Source organism: Hetaerina americana, unplaced genomic scaffold (genome assembly GCF_022747635.1).
Source record: "Hetaerina americana unplaced genomic scaffold, ioHetAmer1.1.p SCAF_5, whole genome shotgun sequence".
Taxonomy (NCBI): domain Eukaryota; kingdom Metazoa; phylum Arthropoda; class Insecta; order Odonata; family Calopterygidae; genus Hetaerina; species Hetaerina americana.
In genome coordinates this window covers 61440258-61458196 of record NW_027287095.1, presented here as the reverse complement: position 1 = coordinate 61458196, position 17939 = coordinate 61440258, and the positions used below count along the sequence as shown (strand labels likewise).

The 17939-nt window shown below is 41.1% G+C and overlaps 1 long non-coding RNA gene across 1 annotated transcript in view; it reads right to left on the bottom strand.

The window, feature by feature from the left end:
* The window catches only part of LOC139693553 (uncharacterized), a 163613-nt gene that overhangs the window by 144600 nt on the left and 1074 nt on the right, over positions 1-17939 (bottom strand). The gene's annotated exons all lie outside the window — the stretch shown is intronic.

Genomic DNA, 17939 nt, shown 5'->3' with positions numbered 1-17939 from the left:
ACTCGCATAGGCTCACGCAATGCAAATATAATTCCATTGACTACTAAATCTTAAGAGTTGCTAAATAACAAAAAAAAAACTTTTAGCGTTCCAAATTCATATACCAACGTGTCTGCCATGTCGTGTAGCAATTCGAGAACATTGGTGGGCGCTAGGGCATCCGAAGCACTTCAAGTAACTCGAAGGAACGGTAATTCTGTAAATCGACTGTGGGAACTCCGCTGAATGCCCAATGAAACTTAACCATCAGAGAATTACTGTGTACAGTATAAACTTTCATGTAAATCCAACGGCTTAAACGGAGGTTGTCAGAAGAGTTAAACGCACAGAGATGTTATTCAGTAAAGTGGCTCTCATGCGGTTACTTTCCCTACGTAACTAGGCGGAACAGGAAATGAAATTATAGAAAACCACGTTTAACGACGAATGAAATCGATATAGAACACGCCAAGCATGAATTCTACGTTCACGAATCCGATAATTCCCAGGGAGCTTCTGCGTGGGCAGAGTCTTAACTTCTACACAACCTTCCGGTGCTCGTGATACCCAAACCAAAATAATGATCGAAAGCATTGCTGGGTGGCGTCCAACCCGGAAATTCACAACACTCGTACTTTTATTTCTCAATGAAAGAGAAAACAGGCAAATGCTTGCTCATTTAAAAGAGTATTAAGGGCAGGTAGAAATTAAAATCAAAGTTAAAAGCATATGACACGTAAAATTCACAAGGACATGAAAAAATGACTACAAATACATTAACGAAATGCAATAACCCATGGAATTAACGATTTCCAGTGGTTGGCATATATTGTTGAATAATTTAACATCCTTGGGATCGTCGGTTAGCTTCGTTTAACTTGCGTTTTTTTTTCTTTTCTAAATTACGGGTGGTGTCCTAACACCCCCCCCCCCCGCCACACGCCCTTGCGGCGGCTTGCGGGGTATTAAGTAGATGTAGATGAACTTAATGCATAGAATGCGAGGTGTTAGTTATCTAGCCTCCCCATTGTACTCCGTTTCTAAATAATGCAGTTGGAATCAGACTTGGATTGTTAAATTATCTCATTACGTTAGTCATGTTTTTCGGGAAAATTCTCAAAACAAGGCCGCAGAAACATGACACGCACCTTTCTGAAGTTTAAGTGACGAAAGTAGCTTTCGATAATTCTCTGCTCATTAATTATGTAAGTTGGACATAGCCGAGTTTTGCCTTTTAATTTGTTGCAATTTTCCTGGGCGAGACCAACATACCTGCACATTCAGCCAGATTGATACTCCGCTTACACGTGTGCTCTAAATACGCTTTGGATTCTACATTACGGCCGAAGACGTCCTCAGATTATCAAGCGAATAATGCAAGGCACGGACTAAATAGAGAGGCACGCACGAACTCTCCCTTGATTTCGCCCACTGATTGACTTCTAAGTGCACTATTCTGGCGAGGTATGGCTGGAAACCCCGAGCAATTTCCCGGCAATAACCTCACACTCGCCCGTCTGTCACCGTGACTTCCACCGACCCCGACTTGCGCCCCTGCGGACGATTTATGACGAATCCGGCTTGCCTATCTCATTCAGAGATCAAGGTATTCTTGGGTGGAGCCCAAAACGCTTGACGCTCATCCAGTGTGTGGTCCGACTAATGTGAATGCAGCGCCTTTCTTCAAAACTTTCACCGCACACGTACACAGGCACTCGGCTCTTTTTTGCACTCTTTTCAACTTATTCCAATTTGCAAAATCACGGACGACCCTGTGCAAGCGTGACCGGTCCACGAAAGTTCTTCTCGGGCGAGAGTGTGCATTCTCGCGCCATCACCTTTGCTCGATCCGGAATATTTTAATCTTTGAAGGGAGCGACTTGGGATGGGAGCCGCTCGAGACACGAAGATTACATGCACGACTTAACGGCCTGGATGGATGGATACAAATGTACGAGTCTAATGCCGGCACCGAGGGAATTATTCTTCCCCCGCATTGCATTGGTTGGCGAGAGACCACAGTGTGAATTTGAGGGAAATCGTCTTGTCCTTAGACCGACAAAAGGAATTTTTTTCCCCGGCAAAATTTGCGATATTACCCGCAGAAAACGATAGTCATGATCATTCAAGATAATCGCAAAAATAATATCATCTAATTAAGTTCCTTTTGTGTGAATTTTGGATACCAGATCTTCCTGGGGAGAATCTGGGTTTGGGGGAAATATCCCCCCTACCCTGATGCATGATTTCACTCCTCGTTCGGCTTAGTTCTTGCTGAACTCTACCCTCTTCTACCAAACCGACCTTCGAGTTGATAGCTGTGGTTAGTTCTAAATGTGATAAATTATGTGAATGTAATTACAACTAGAGGGCTTTAGCAAAAAATATAATATTTTTATTTAAAGAAATTCTAAGGGGGGGCTGCTATAACTTCCCTCTTGAATCCCATCCTAAAATCCTTGCCAAATGCACCTACGGCGACTGCGAGTGGTCATGTGTGGACGTAAATTTCTCCACAGTCGCACATAAAGTTCGCCCAACGATCGATTCCAATCATTGCTGCCCATTAGTGCGTCGAGGAGGGCTTGGCAGCGAGCACACTGTGCTGCGATACCAGGCACGAATCATTCCTCAGAGGGAGGAAGACAAATTTAAAACGAGGAGGGAGGGTAAAAGAGAAAGAAGAGGATATTGAAATGAAAGAAAGAGGGAAAAGGAATCCAATGAATGAAAACGAAGACTGAAATAGCCGATGATACACTGGCGGAGGAGCTGGATGGGAATGCGACCGGGTCCTGCAGCCCCTAAAATACCAAGCGTCACTAATTTCGATCAGGGTAGGACGGGCCCCTGACAGTCCCAAGGGCTTTTCATGCTCCTCGCTAGTCGCGGAAAGAGACCATTCACTCAGCCAGGATTAGAATACAGTAAGGGTCCCGCCGAGTATATTGGTGCCAATTTAGGGATTGAATAGGATTCCCTCGGCTTAATGAAAACTAAATTAATAAAACAGTTTATTTTTGACTTCCTGGAAATCATTTAAAGGCAACCTCTCGAAAGAACAGCGATGCGAATATTTGACCTTTAAAAAAATACCGAGTTTTGAGCTTTTTTTTAAGTGGAAAGGGATTTCACTGATAATAAACCACTAGCTATTACTCAAAATAAATATGGAAAATATATTTCGGGATACAAAGACATACTCCCGCTCATTCTTCCTTTGTTAGGCGTGAACATATCTCAAGACATGTCACAGAATACCCATCTTTCACAGGAAACATATGACGACCGTAAAAAAAAACTTTACGGAAACATCATCAAACTTATGCATTATTATTAAAATATGAAATGACTACACGGATTTCCGAGGATATTAATGCGGAGAAGATCAAATATGCACCATTTACATGCAGGGCAAGTCAGCCGAATGCGTAAAAATTTAAATGTGCTTGTAGCACGACGCAACGCTAATCATCACCTCCCCTACCACAAAAATATCATTTTCTATGTTGCTCGTAATTCAAGAACCAAGCTATAATAAAAACGTATTATAGTGTAAACTTTCTTCCCACTTCATAGAAATAACTCCATCCATACAAGACGACCGCACACGGATGAGAACATTCATTCCTCACAACGTTAAATCAACAGGAATCCCAGTTGAAAGTTGTTGTGTACACCCACGTATTAGTTTCAGAATGATCCGAACAAGGTCATACGAACAGGAATCAAGCAAAAAAACGGTAGAAGTTGTTAGGGTAATATTTAGGCAAAGGGAATGCTCTGAAATTTCTCGCGAGACAAAATTCTCCGCCATCGCTACGGTCGCATTAACTAGAAGCTCTAATGCCATGAGATGAACGAGGCCGAGTGCCGAGCTACTCGTTGTCTTTCGAGAGTGTCCTCAGTCACCGATACGCAGTCGGATGAGACCGAACTCTCATAGCAATTTAAGTCGACGGGATATCCGGTTTTCTGTCGAAAACACTCCGCTACGCCAAACGCCTAGTGCCTCATTTAGACAATCACAGCGGCGCGATAAAAGTACGTCAGCCGCAAGGATCTGCGGTGCGACCTCCAACGACGGCGAAGTGAATAAACAGCCAGCGACGTTTCCAACGATCCCGCACGCTAAAATGGAAATTGATGGAACGGCATTTACGCATGCCATTAACACACTACGGCATACTCCCATTTTAAGTAGGCACTTGTGCGTCGGGTTAAAACTTCCACTCAGGGGCGTAGCCAGCGATCGATTTGAGGGAAGGGGGAATGAATGCCTTAGGGGTTACAATGCTCAAGGAGTCAAGACAACCGCGTAACCGAAATGTTTGACCGAAATTCTACAGTTTCACGCGATGGAGCGAAATTCATTTCGAATATATGAGATAACGTTTCGAGGAATTTATTATTATTAATTTTTTACTTTTCCGGACTCTGAAATACTTATCGAATTCCAAGCATCCAACGAGGGTCCTAAGGGGAGAGAGGGATTACCTCTTTCCCTGCTAACCCGGCGGAATGAAACAGCGAAAAGTAAAAATAAGGAATTGATTTCCCGAGGCGTGTTTTAGCGGAGGGCGTGCAAATGTAATAAAAAGATTTCTGAATACCACGAAAGAAACGATGCTTTCCAAAACTTAAGGTAATTACTTTCCGAACTGCATACCACGGAAAAAGGAAAATACTTGATTCCAGCGAGTGAGATTTTGAATGTTCGTATGAAACAATGAGTCACTGTGACGGAGGCGAAATAAATATGTGAGGATAAAGGAGGCGGTCGGGAAGAAATTATTAAGAGGCTGTAAAAATTCTGTAATATCCTCAACTGAGACTTTTGAGACTACAGGTATGCCTAACCTGAAAGAGAATTGAGAGAAACGTCGTATCGTATGTATGAATAAGAGTTTGAATAACTTGTGTTCCGGCTTCCATGATCCCCATCCAGATTGTACCACTAAAATATATACCAATATAAAAATATTTCCGATTGCAAATAAATCGTAATGAAAATTCTTACTTTATATATATATATATATATATATATATATATATATATATATATATATAAATATGCATCTTTCGTTGACCATGTACAAGTAAATCAATTCATTAAAGGAGAATGAGATAGTAGAGTATTAGATAAAATGTAATAGGATAGGACGGTAACAAGCAAGTTTCACGACCTATCCTGCATAGGAAGTCATAGCATTTCCCGTGACCTATTCCTTGAGTCGTCATTCACCCTGCCCAATTTCAGCTGCCAAACGAAAGAACTTTTCTGTCCATACGCCTAGTTCTTCCAACCTTTTCTGCCACATGCCTTGCAATTATAGCAGGAAACAAATACTTCATTCGGAAACTTGATTAGATAACTCCCTTAGTCAGGTTTACGGGGGGACATGATCAAGAAGGGCTCACTATTAAAACATTATTTAAAGTGCCTTCTGTCGCTGAAGTACAAAACTGGAAGACAGAAGGTCAACCTATACTTAAAAAAAATAATCTGACTGTTATCACTCGTAGAAAATTCTCCGACAGAAAAAACAAACAATAAACGAATAATTCCAATATAGGAGTTATTGCTCCTTTCAGACTAATCAAAAGAGCTGAAAATAAAGACAAAGAAGAAACAATTATGTCCAACAAAATTATAAGAGATGAATGTCTCTTAAAGGCTAATCGAAGAGTTTAAATGACGGTAACAATAATTTAACATTTTTTTCAGGAAAACTATGACTACTTATTTTAAGACGGATACTTAAAAATTCATTATTAATTGCTCTTTCTGTAAAGGGGTTTTCGATTCATCAATAATTAATCTTGCAAGGATGGATATACATGAAATAAAATTATCCAAAGAGGGAAGCGAAATAAGACCTACACCAAAGAGCATTCGTCGTTTGAAAAAAATGGATAACTTGTATCGGCAGATTACATCTGCAGGGTAAACACACGATCCGTTCCGACAAAGAGTTTACGAAATATTATTTGAACACGAGCTCAACGTGACGATATTTTTTCCCCATCCGACGACAAAAATATCTTTCCCAGATATCCCTATGGATTTTTATATTCTGGTGTGCCCGTCTGGTTAATATCGTATGAAAGGCACTTAAAAGGCATTGAAAGGCATGAGAATCGGGCTCTCAACGCTCGGCGATCGAACAACTAGGGCGTTGAATAAATCCCACGCTCGATACGACAAAGAGCGGGCACGAACAAGAGGGTAGTCCGAGGCAGAGGCGGTTCAAGCTTTGGTTCTCTCTCTGGGCTTAATTTTTCAATCCCGAACCTCCTCCTCTTCCCCGACTCGGGGAATAAAAGGAATGGAAAGGAGAGAAAGAGAAAATGAACGTAACGGGAGGGAGGTAATGAAAGTGGAGGGATGTGGGAGGAAAGGGGAATGAGGGGGTCGAAGAAAAAAAAATCATGTATCGCGATCAGAAACGCAATCCCATTTCGCTAATGAGCCTCCAGCGACCCACTGAAATGGCCATTTCAGGGGAGGGAGAGATGGGATGAAAGGAAGGGTCGCGACCCGTGGATTTTAAAATGGAGCAACGGTGGGGACGAGATATGAAAGGAGCGGTAGCGAGAGTTGCGATGCAAGGATATGAACAGTGAACAGGGCCATGTACACTCAACACTCGGTAGTGCCCATGCAAAAAACGCTAATGAATTCCATTTCAATTATAGCATTCATATCGCAATAACTTTTCTAATGCCCATTGCACGTATTTTTTTAACCCCTTGATGAAATGAAACAAACATTAGTGTCTTACTAGGTGGTGACATCTGTGCATTGGTCCGGAAATTTTATTAGTATCACATGCACATAACACACTTGGTTTCTGACGCCCAGCGTTATTTCTTGCAGGGCGTGACATAGAGATATAGATATCCTCCCAAATGCGGCATTTTACTCTCCATCGACGGCTGACATCGGAAACTGAAGCCACTCGACCTAAATATGCATCGCAGAATCGAAATTATATCGCTGAATCTGTATTACTAGAAGGCATGACATCGCGGGTCGCAATGCCTCATTCGTTTGGGATACTTGGCAATATCGTAGGACTCTTCCGATGGGAGAAACAAAAACACAAAAATCTTTCTAGATATAAGGTCAGTCACAAGCGTAGCGATGATATACATACATACATACATACATACACACACACACACACACACATATATATATATATATATATATATATATATATATATATATATATATATATATATATATATATATATATATGCATACATATACATACATATATACATATATGTACAATCTCCTGCGTTCGTCCTTTCTATGTTTATCCCTTTTCCTTTTATATATATATATATATGTATACATATACATATATATACACACACACACAAACACAAACACGCATAAAACTTAAGTAAAGTCTCAAGGATTTGAATAATAATGTAAAACCAAGATAGCACTAGCGAACAAAAACAAATACACAGGAACAAACAAAAAAGAAACTCACACATATTCCGAAAGTTCAGATTACGTATGAGCATCTTTTTTGCGTGTTCCTGTATTTTTTTGCTAGTGTTATCTTGGCATATATATTATATATATATATATATATATATATATATATATATATATATATATGTATATATATATCTATATATATATATATCTATATATATATATATATATATATATATATATATATATATATATATATATATGTATGTGCATACACACACACGCACATAAGCTCGGCCCTTATGAGTGAAATGGGGTGCCGAGCGGAGGGAAGATGACACAAACAAGCAGACGAAGATGAGGGAGAAGAAACAGAGAGTAGGGGGGAGAGAGGGAGAAGAAGATGGTAAGAGGGTTGGGGGAGGAAAGCGGGGAAGGCAGGCCCCTTCTGTGAGTGAGTGAGTGAGCAACCCTTCCGCCCGTAGTTGGGCCTGGAATGTAGTAGGAACCTGCCGAGCAAGTTGCTCTTTAGAGAGAAGGAGAGTGAGTGAGGGAGGGAAGGTGGGAGGGATATGATGAAAAAAAAATCAACTCCAATGTATCGATGTGTTTGCCAATGCTCCCTATATAAGTCTAGCCGCGGGGGAGAGTGGGGCGGGGACGAAGGAAGACGGGAGAGAAGGTGGGGAAAGAGGGGGGGAGGAGAATCTCGCGCGACAAAAAGACCTTTTCGGGAAAGAGGGCCTGGCGTACGAAGTATAGTATATCATCCACCTACAGTTCCTCGGTAGGGTCGCCACCGGCCAGTAGGCCTCAGCGGAGGACGCGGCGGCAATGGAGGAGCTCCTAAAACATAGATCAGACCCGAGAATCGTTAAGTCCCGAAGGATTAAACGCTAGACCGATATATTTGAAAATATCTAAACGTCCTTGCCTACATAGATGGTTCAATCACTTTAATCGCCCGACTGTCAATCCTACGCCAGCTGAGCCACGCATGCACGGGGAAGTAAAAACACGAGAGCCTTCGACTGTCTGAATATCGGCAGTCCGCGCTATGACTCTTAATCAAACTTAAATTAAGTTTGAGGAGGCGCAAATTTCAGCGAAAAATGTCAGAAATATACACTGCTGTCAGGCAAGATCCAAAAGGATATTTCTTGATTTCGGACCTGGATCGAGCTACATGAAGGGCAATTAACGCTAAGATACTTCATCATTAGTATCTTTAATCCCAAGAATGGATAACTAGAGTCTTCCATTCTTCTCTATCCATCCTAAATTCCATCAGATGAGGTACATAGAAGTTTTGAATCAGTTTAAAAGGAACTAATGTTGAAAACGCTTGAAAAATGAATGTTACTATCGGTTAATCTTACGGAGAAAGGAAACAAAGCTTTTCTGAAGATGTGAAAAACGAAGAACAAACGATATCATACCAAGATATACTCAGATTGAGTTATAAAAATAAAATCAAAAAGATTGGCTGTAGAAGGAACTGGTTAAAAATGCCACTTCTATCACGCAAGAAAAGAGAACGCAAAATTCTCAAATAATACGCCCATTGTTGCCATTTGCGTGAATTGCTCATAACCTTTCAGAACTTTTACTAACAGAACAGCGCATCTCTCATCCAAAGAGGTCTCGCTAAAACTAGAATAATTCACTGAGTATAAGGCTGTTTATACGCCCAGTTACTATTCTCGTTGGCATCTCATTAATTATCTACTAGCTCCTAAGTTAAATTTATGGGTAATATGAAATGTGGGGAGTAGATTTAGCTCAATCATCCCCTTTCACACACCCACATTTCGGGTATGTTTCAGATGTAGACTCGCTGGTAAACTTGTATTTGGTCATTGGGTCATAAATATAGGTTTAAAAAAATGAACTTCGGGCTAAAAAAACTATTTGTCCCCGCTAAAATATACGTAATATCAGCAACTAAAATGTTCCTCCAGTTATTAAATCAATCTCTTAAAAACCACCTTTTTCCATTCCACAATTCCTTCCATTGGTGCTTCCATCTCCTGCCGTAGACTGTGGGGTTAATTCGCGGTGTGGACTTGGATGCCTGGCATCCACCGGCGCCGCTGCGCTTACGCATTCTTCGCGGGCTGCCTCTAAGTCTGGTTCTATTCCCTCGTGTCAGTTTTCCGTACCCTTTATTTTTATGAAAAAAAGAAGAAGGTTGATCCCAAAATGGTCGTGTCCTCCCACGTGATCCGCCTGCTCGAGAACGACAAGTCGCTTGAAATTCGGAAAACTTTTCGAAGCGAGCTGAGAATACAGAAAAAAATATTACGCTCGCAGGAGATAGATACGGAAATTACATCGGAAAGAGGAGGATCACTTCGCGACCTTCGAGCATACAAGACAAAATATAATTAAAAAAAAGGTGAGTGGGCTAAACAATTTTCAAGGAGTGGCAGATAGAATGAGATTGATTAAGAACCCACGACTTGTAATTATTACCAAAATCGGTTCGAATAAATGGAAATAAAACAAGTAGACAGCCGCATGGGATTTGCTTTTTACGTCAAATAGATCGCCTAGTGACCATGAATCGAGGAATCAGGCGCGATTCCGGTATAGGATCTAATTTGTCTAAAGTAATGCCTTTATCAATAGTTGCTTTACCAATCACGAAGGAGATGATGCTATCTTGGGTGTCTTCCCCGTGCTCCAAATCATTCGTTCAAGCATTCCTATAAAACAAATCTATCCCCCCTTCTATGCTCATGCATCGATCATCTTTCCTTTTTGCGTGTATACTGAAAATTATTTACGGTTGGCGAGATAGCCTAGTTGACAGAAAGTTGGGCTACTCACCGGAGGGTCCCGCTTAATACCCTTTGACATACAGGTAATGTATCTGTAATTACTGTAATGAAAGTGGTGCGACTCTTCTAGCAATTAGAACTCCCCGTGGAAACCGAGTGACTACACCAGGAAAGAAACTTCCACCCTCATTGGGACCTCTCTCTCTCGCAAGAAAATCTCACTCACACAGCTTAGGATTTAGTTTGGGGTGAGTTCTGCCAAAACATCTAAAAAAATCAACCTTTAGATTGTTTCCTGATGAGGAATGGGATTATTAACGTAACCCCACAGACTACGAATATTCTACCCCCACGCGTTCTCTTAAATTATACGGAAAATGATTGTCAGTCTGATAAGATGATGGTCAGTTCATTTCCCTTTACGAGAACGAATCACCTGTGACACTCCGCAACACAAAAATCCATACACGCGTTAGAGGTTGAACCCAAGGACTTTGGGTAGGTGTGTGTGAGCTATTATTTGAATGCCAGCTTTAGCTAAGGGAAATTGCAGAATTGTAAAAATGGTAAAAATTGTAAACAACTGTAAAAATTGTAAATAGTAAACATCAACATATTTCAATGATCTTTAATTCAAATACTTATTTTCTTTCGATGAAACGGCCTATTCCGTTTTTAGCACTGTAGCCCTGCGGCAATTGTTATTACTATCAGTCGTCGTCCGGAATAGGGGAGTGCCCTGACACTACTTATTACTCTATCCCTAAGCCATAACTAACATGAATATCTTTAAATCCCATACAACAATAAGACACTCTTCAGCTCTGCAAACTGTCCACATCCCTTAAATTTTCATCCCATATGCCGATTCTTTTCATCCATATATCTCTTTACCCCAATACTACACCCTCTATTCAAGAATATCTTGCCCTACCACGCCTAGAAATTCATCGTTTGTTTTCTTTCCCGTCCATTTTATTTTCTTCGATCTCCCCCCCCCCCCAAGCACCACAAAATCCTCTAATCTCTCCATCCTCTTGCCACAATGACCAAGTTTCCGAGCTATTTAAAAATACGCTGTTTTTCTTAAAAAAAACAGCGAGGTAAACCTCACATTGCATTTCAACTGGGATTCCCGGGGAGGCAATTTTAGAATACATACATTTTCCAAACAGAACGTGCCAACAATTCATACTTCAACTCGGATACTGATGGTTTTCTTTGATACCCATGTTGATTATTATTACCCGGATTAAGATAACAAGTGTTTACTGCTGATAATGAGGTCAAAATTACCAAGTTAATGCTGAACTTTCCAATCCGAACATGCCAATACTCTGTGTAGTAGTCGAAACAAGATGTTTGACCTCCGGAGACCCCTGACCTGATTGACCCTGGGATCCCGATAAGCCCAACAATAAATTAAAGTCTTATCAGATTCTCAAAAGGCCCAGATTTTAAACAACCAGGACCAGGTTTTATACAACATCCATATTCAAAGTTGACTCGAACCTACGACCTTTGGATTAGCAGACAGACAAGTTGCCCACCCGACTATCGCGGAATTTACTTACTTATCAAGTAAATTTTCGCAATAATCCACCCTCATAACTCGAAACCCCTTTAGGGCTGTGTGAGCTATCACATATTTTCAGAGAGCACACGATTCAAATGATTTTATCACTATATTAAGCACGGATTATCTAGTAAAGGCTCAAAATAAGGAGGAAAAATACATAAGGGGCAAAAAAAATGAGTTTCTTCCGAAACACTCATTGAGATGGGTCGATATTGAACTATTTTTCCAACAGTAACATTAAATAGGACAACAATCGGACTTGCTATTAAAGGGGATAATACACTTACCTATTAAGGCTTTCATGAGCAAATAAGATAAGCATCCAACTACTGCCCTCCAAATATTATTTCAGTCAATTTAAACAATGCGTATACAACTGTGAGTACAATTTTAACATAATTACATACGAGATGGCATTCGCAAAAGCAGTAAAAATCAAGCAAAGAGACTTCTCGGAAGCCTACCGATTAATTTTTTAATTGTATTTCTATTGTAAGTTTTCTACATTGTATTGATACTTAAAATGATACTACAAAAACTCTGTTTTTTCACTTTTCTATTCCGTATCAAAAAGGATAATTGTACGTAATTGTCGTAAATACGGGGAATATTAACAGTAAGTCACCTAAAGTAAACTTCCAAGAAAACTCTTTGCAAAACGTTTCAAGTCGTCCCCGCAGTTCATTCGTGACACAAAGCAATACCGATAAAACACTTCCAAGGGCACTAATTATTCAGCATCTCTACGGAGCTGGTTAAGGCAGCCCTCAACTAAGTATTCGGAGGATAACAGGGTAGAAATGCTAATCAGTTATATAATTACGATCACCGCGGACGCCCACTTGAAAAGCATCGAAAAAATTCCAGACAAGGCCTTGAGACGAGCGACACCGAAGGACCGCCTTAATCATCTCCTATCTTCATTGATGAAGTGCGCCGATAATTGTTCAAAATAACTCCACACGGCAGGTCCAAGGGATCTGCTGCGCTTTTCAGAAATGATCTCATTTAGCCTGGGATGATGCGGAGACCTTTCAGCTACCAATCAATGAGGAAAGAATTCAGGTCGAAGATGCATGCAACCTGGCAGCTAACTGAGCATTGCTAAGCAGTAAGGACCCAAGTTCCAGGACCAATTATGCGGAAAATATGTTTCGATTTCAACGATATTAATGGATCAGGATTTTACTACCTTCAACATAATCGGAGCAGTATTTCGATGTATGACAAACCGAAAAAAGTTTTAAATATTTTTGCGCCGTTGAATATACTGTTAACCCCTTCGAACGAGAAGTAGCGTTTATACTTAAATGTCTCGTGAAAAACTTGGCGGAACTTATTAAAAATTTTTTAAATAAAAATGCACTTGTACAATTACAATATTTTTATCGATCAACGCAGGCTTCGACATTTACTGAACCTTAGTGCCGGAACTTAATTGGGTCTATATATTTATTTAAGTGCACTATATTAATATTTATTCATTTTAAAAATTGCCGATTAACTATCAACCTTTATTGCGGAGGCTACAGCCTCTAGTATGGCAGTTAGTTTTGGTGGTTCAGGATACAGCCCATTCCGAATTGAGAACGGATCTTTTGGTGCGAGACATTCTGGCATTCAGATTCAGGGTATGAGGATCAGTTCCCTTCCCTTGTCCCCCATGGCTTCACACTAAGCTCTGCCATCCATAAGACCCCATAGTTTGAATTTAAGATGGACAGCCCGAAGTCGTAGCTCAGATTTGAAAACTGACACACTGGTCAGTACGCAAAGCTCTCTACCGATTGAACTACCAAATTGCCCGGTATTACCTGGCACAGTTCAATGCTCACTTTATCTCGTAAAGCAATTAGGGAAATGGTTCATGAAGATACTACTCATTAAACATGGCAAAGGAAACATGGGAGGCGACCGTATAAAATCCAGGACTTAATTCACAAAAATGAAAACTCTACGCAAAAAAAGATCAAATAATTTACCGTAAATTCATCTACTCTTCCAAAAATCGGTAAAACTCTAAATAAAGCCGAAATCTAAACGAGTAACGAGAGAAAAATGTCCACAAAGACAATCATTTGAAACAGTAATATGTATTCCAAGCAGCAGTTCCTCCGAAGATTTCTTTCATGTATGACCATATATGCCAAGGAGAATATCTTACCCCATGGAGAAGGCGGACACCCAACATATTTAAGATTCATCCCTACACCTCAAGCGTGGAGTCAGGTAAGGGATAATTATGCCATTAATCTCTTGCCCTCTGAATCGACCACGAAGTCGCTGGCACACTCAAGAAAATTTTTGCAATTACGTGGGCGATGAGAAAAAATTACGAGGTGCACGGCTGATGAGTTCTTTCTTTAATGGACGATATCTATCCAATTCCAAGGCTTATATTAGCTCCCTAGATCTCGATTTCTGGCCGAACCTCGGCGTGTAACAGCGTTAACAATGCAAGCTCGAGCGCAACGGTCACGCCGTCGACTTGACCACGAGCAGGCCTGAAAGGATTCAAGACGCGAAATACGGAGCATAGAAACTGAGTAACCGCGCAGTTTCTTAGAATTAATTTCACGTGGCGCAGAGAGGGGTGTCTAATTTTGGTCACATACACACACACATGGACACGACACCCACACGCTCAAACGCGTCCGTCTGCGTAGGCAGACATCTCGGCGCAAGACACTTAACGTCGGCCTAAACTCGCGAATTAATTGGACAGCACGAGGCATTAATTTAGAGAGATCATTGGCTGCGGGCTGAGTTAGAGGGGCGGGGATTCATTGGTGGCTAGCAAAGTCGATACCCTCTTGGTCCTTGATTCCAGCGATAACCGAGTCGGGCTCCTAAGACTCAAAAAGTGAACGTCACTACGCTACATCACTTTATATCCCGTTGATTTTTTTCTTTCTACCCTCCTATGATACGAACGATTTACGATCAATCAAATGGAGAAAACAATACTACATGAGTCTCCAGACAAATATTTTATTACTTTCACCCGTAACATTAAAATAATCCAATCCTAAAATGAACAGAAGAACTTTTTCCCACTTCAAACATTCCAACATATGTATATATGTTGGAATGTTTGTTCCAACATATGTACATTGTTGTTCCAACATATGTATATATATAAATATGTTTAATGACTTTCAGAGGATTTGAACAAATCGTAAGCATTTCGCAGCTTAAATACTTTACTTTCCTTCTCACTATGCATTCATTCCATTTTTTCATTCTTTCGCAAATGTTCCTTTCACTCTCGAGGACAAGCTACCAATGTAATTGAAGGTTCCCATCTTCTTTTTTCACCCACACCCCCCACCCTCCAAATCCTGCCCACTCCGTTGGGATAACGCAAAAATCCTGATTTTTTTTCTCGGGACCAGGCTTAGCAAATCTCTCCCCCAAAAAAGTAGCTCTTCGCAATCCCCTTTGTGAACCCCTCCACCTCTCCTCCACTCCCCGGGAGGATTTTGCGATCCCAAGGGAGCGGCTTGCAAATATTGGCTGGTTTTTCGCGAGGGAAGGGGGCTGTGCAAGAGGGAGAGAAGGGAGGAGGAGGAGGTGGAGAAGAGAAAAATAGAGTAAAGGGGGTGAGGGGACCCGGATGCACGAGACCCTTACGTGATCTCCCTTTCCCGACCCCTGGGGGGACGCGCACGCGACCCCACCTCCCCCGATCCGACAAACCCCACACCCCGCCCGCACCGGAGGAAGACTGCTGCATAGTGATCGTTCGTGACTCGGGGAATTTCCCCCCTTTCCCTCGCCGCACACGGACGTGAACTCTCGCGGCGTGGTCCTCTCGAAAACCCCTCCCTTCCAGCGCCACGCCCCTTCCTCCTCCAGCCCCATCCCCTTGTCCCACCCCCGGCCGCATTCGCGCTAACAGATGGACATGCATTTGCTCTCGACGTCCATCCGCTGGCCGGGGCGACACCGGGGGAGGAGGCCCTCCTCCACATAAGACCCTTACGCTCTCAAAGGCCCTGACGTATCCTCTAGACATCACTAGAACCACCCGGGAAAACGAACATCACAGGTCGATGTGTCGACGCAATATTTAAACGGCTTTTAACACATTGAAGGAAATCATAGATCGCGAAATCAGAAACTTAATAGAAGGGACAATCGAAGGGAAGACACCGATAAGAAGGCAATCAGAGATTTTTCAATATCATGAAACAGAGAAGCTAAATGGGGGCGTGTTAATTAACACAGAATAGAGAAGAATGGAGGACTGCAGTAAACCAATCTCAGGATGCTAGTACCGATTATGATGATAAGTCGCGAGTCACGCGAAAACATTTTTTTTTCAAACGAAAAATTAAATGAAGACTGCCTCGAAAAATTTAGATTTCACAGGGCGCACTTAAAACCAAGCATTAAAAAATGTGAAAAATTGCATGGGAATGAGGTGTGCTTTCTGGGGAACGAATCGGGGGAAGAATTGATCAGGGTTGATTAACATAGCCAGCTTAATGTTTAACACAAGGAGTGGTACAAAACAGGTGAGCAGTGTTAATAGCAAAGGTAGATACTTCGAGGAATGGTTTGCTAATTTAAAACCTATTAACTCATACCGATTGGAAAAACCCTCAATTAGGGCAATATTTTACGACATATATTCACTAAGATACCTCTTTACTGATGAGTCTTCGTTGACTTTCCTCAAATTTTTGGACGTGAAAATCATAAAATTATTAAGAAATGGAATTCTACTCTGTACGAACGTAGGGGTGTCTCAATGTTCTATTCCATGACTGACTCGCAAATCTATGCGATATGGTACGGTATGGTATGGTATGATGGCATACATATGGAAAAGGGTGACTTTGGAGGAGGGTGACATTTTCAAGAAATATCTTTGATGGCGATTTACCTTGGACCAGTTTTAATTTTGATACTTTTTAGAAACTTTTGCTTTTTAAAAACATACCTAGTGAATAAATACCCATAAGATATTACTGAATACGGACTTTGGGTTAAGGGAATTGCTAAAAAAAAAGGTTTCAAACTTCTAGATTAAACCTTTACACAAACACCTATGCATCTGGATAGTGAATGTTAAAAAGTTGCCAACACTTCATCTGCCATATAAATAAGTCATACACTCAATTCCTAAGATGGTCAGTCGATCCTTAAAGACTGATCTAAGATGAGGAAAGGTTTATTGTTCTTCAGCCATTTGATTACACGGATGGTTTTCCATAAATGGAATCCGGTGCATAGAAATTGAATCACGAACGATATTGGAATTGAATAAAATAAATGCCGCAGGTCACACCAAAGAAGGGCGCCGATTTAAAAATTGCGAAACTTACAGGGGTGCGGTTGAAGGGACGTGATTCGTGCAAACAAATAATTTGCACAACGTGCGTTGAAAAAAAACGAAATAATGTAAAAGAGGGTGGGGAAGAGCGCGAAAATACGATCTCACTCCCGACCCCTCCCACGCCAACCACCCTCTAACAATGAATGCAGTCCCCATTGTCGTCCACGCAATCGGAAAAAACGGGCGGCGGTCGACACGGTCTGGCGACTTCCCATTGTCGAGAGAATCCGATGGGTGTCAATGCGGTGGGACACTTTTTTTTCTTTCTCCTCGCCCAAAAAAGAAACGAGTGCCACCGGATCCTGGATGTCCCAGGAACGTGCAAATTGATTAACAAATGGTCAAGGTGATGAAACTCGATAGGCGAGGAAATACTTCGTTTCGCGGCTGTGTTCCGTATCTTTTCTGACGATAGTTCACAACTTTCTTGAGGGGGTTAAATATGACTCAAATACATTGTCGCTGCAATCAATCCCCTCAAGCACATCGCGAAACGGAGAAAGTGCAAAGCTTATGTATTTATAATATTAATATACTTTAATTTCCTAATATATATATATATATATATATATATATATATATATATAATATTTAAATATAACATACGCGTAATAAATACGAAGCTCGTATCTGAATCCAAAGCATGCCTCACCGCCCCGAGAGTAATATCCGGACTATCTTCGAGAGGGCATGCTAACAGCTACATTAATCAACTCACACAGAGATAGCACACTATAAGGAATATATAACCCTAATTTTTTTTACAGAGAATTGAGAATGCTGACCGGTTACGGGAGG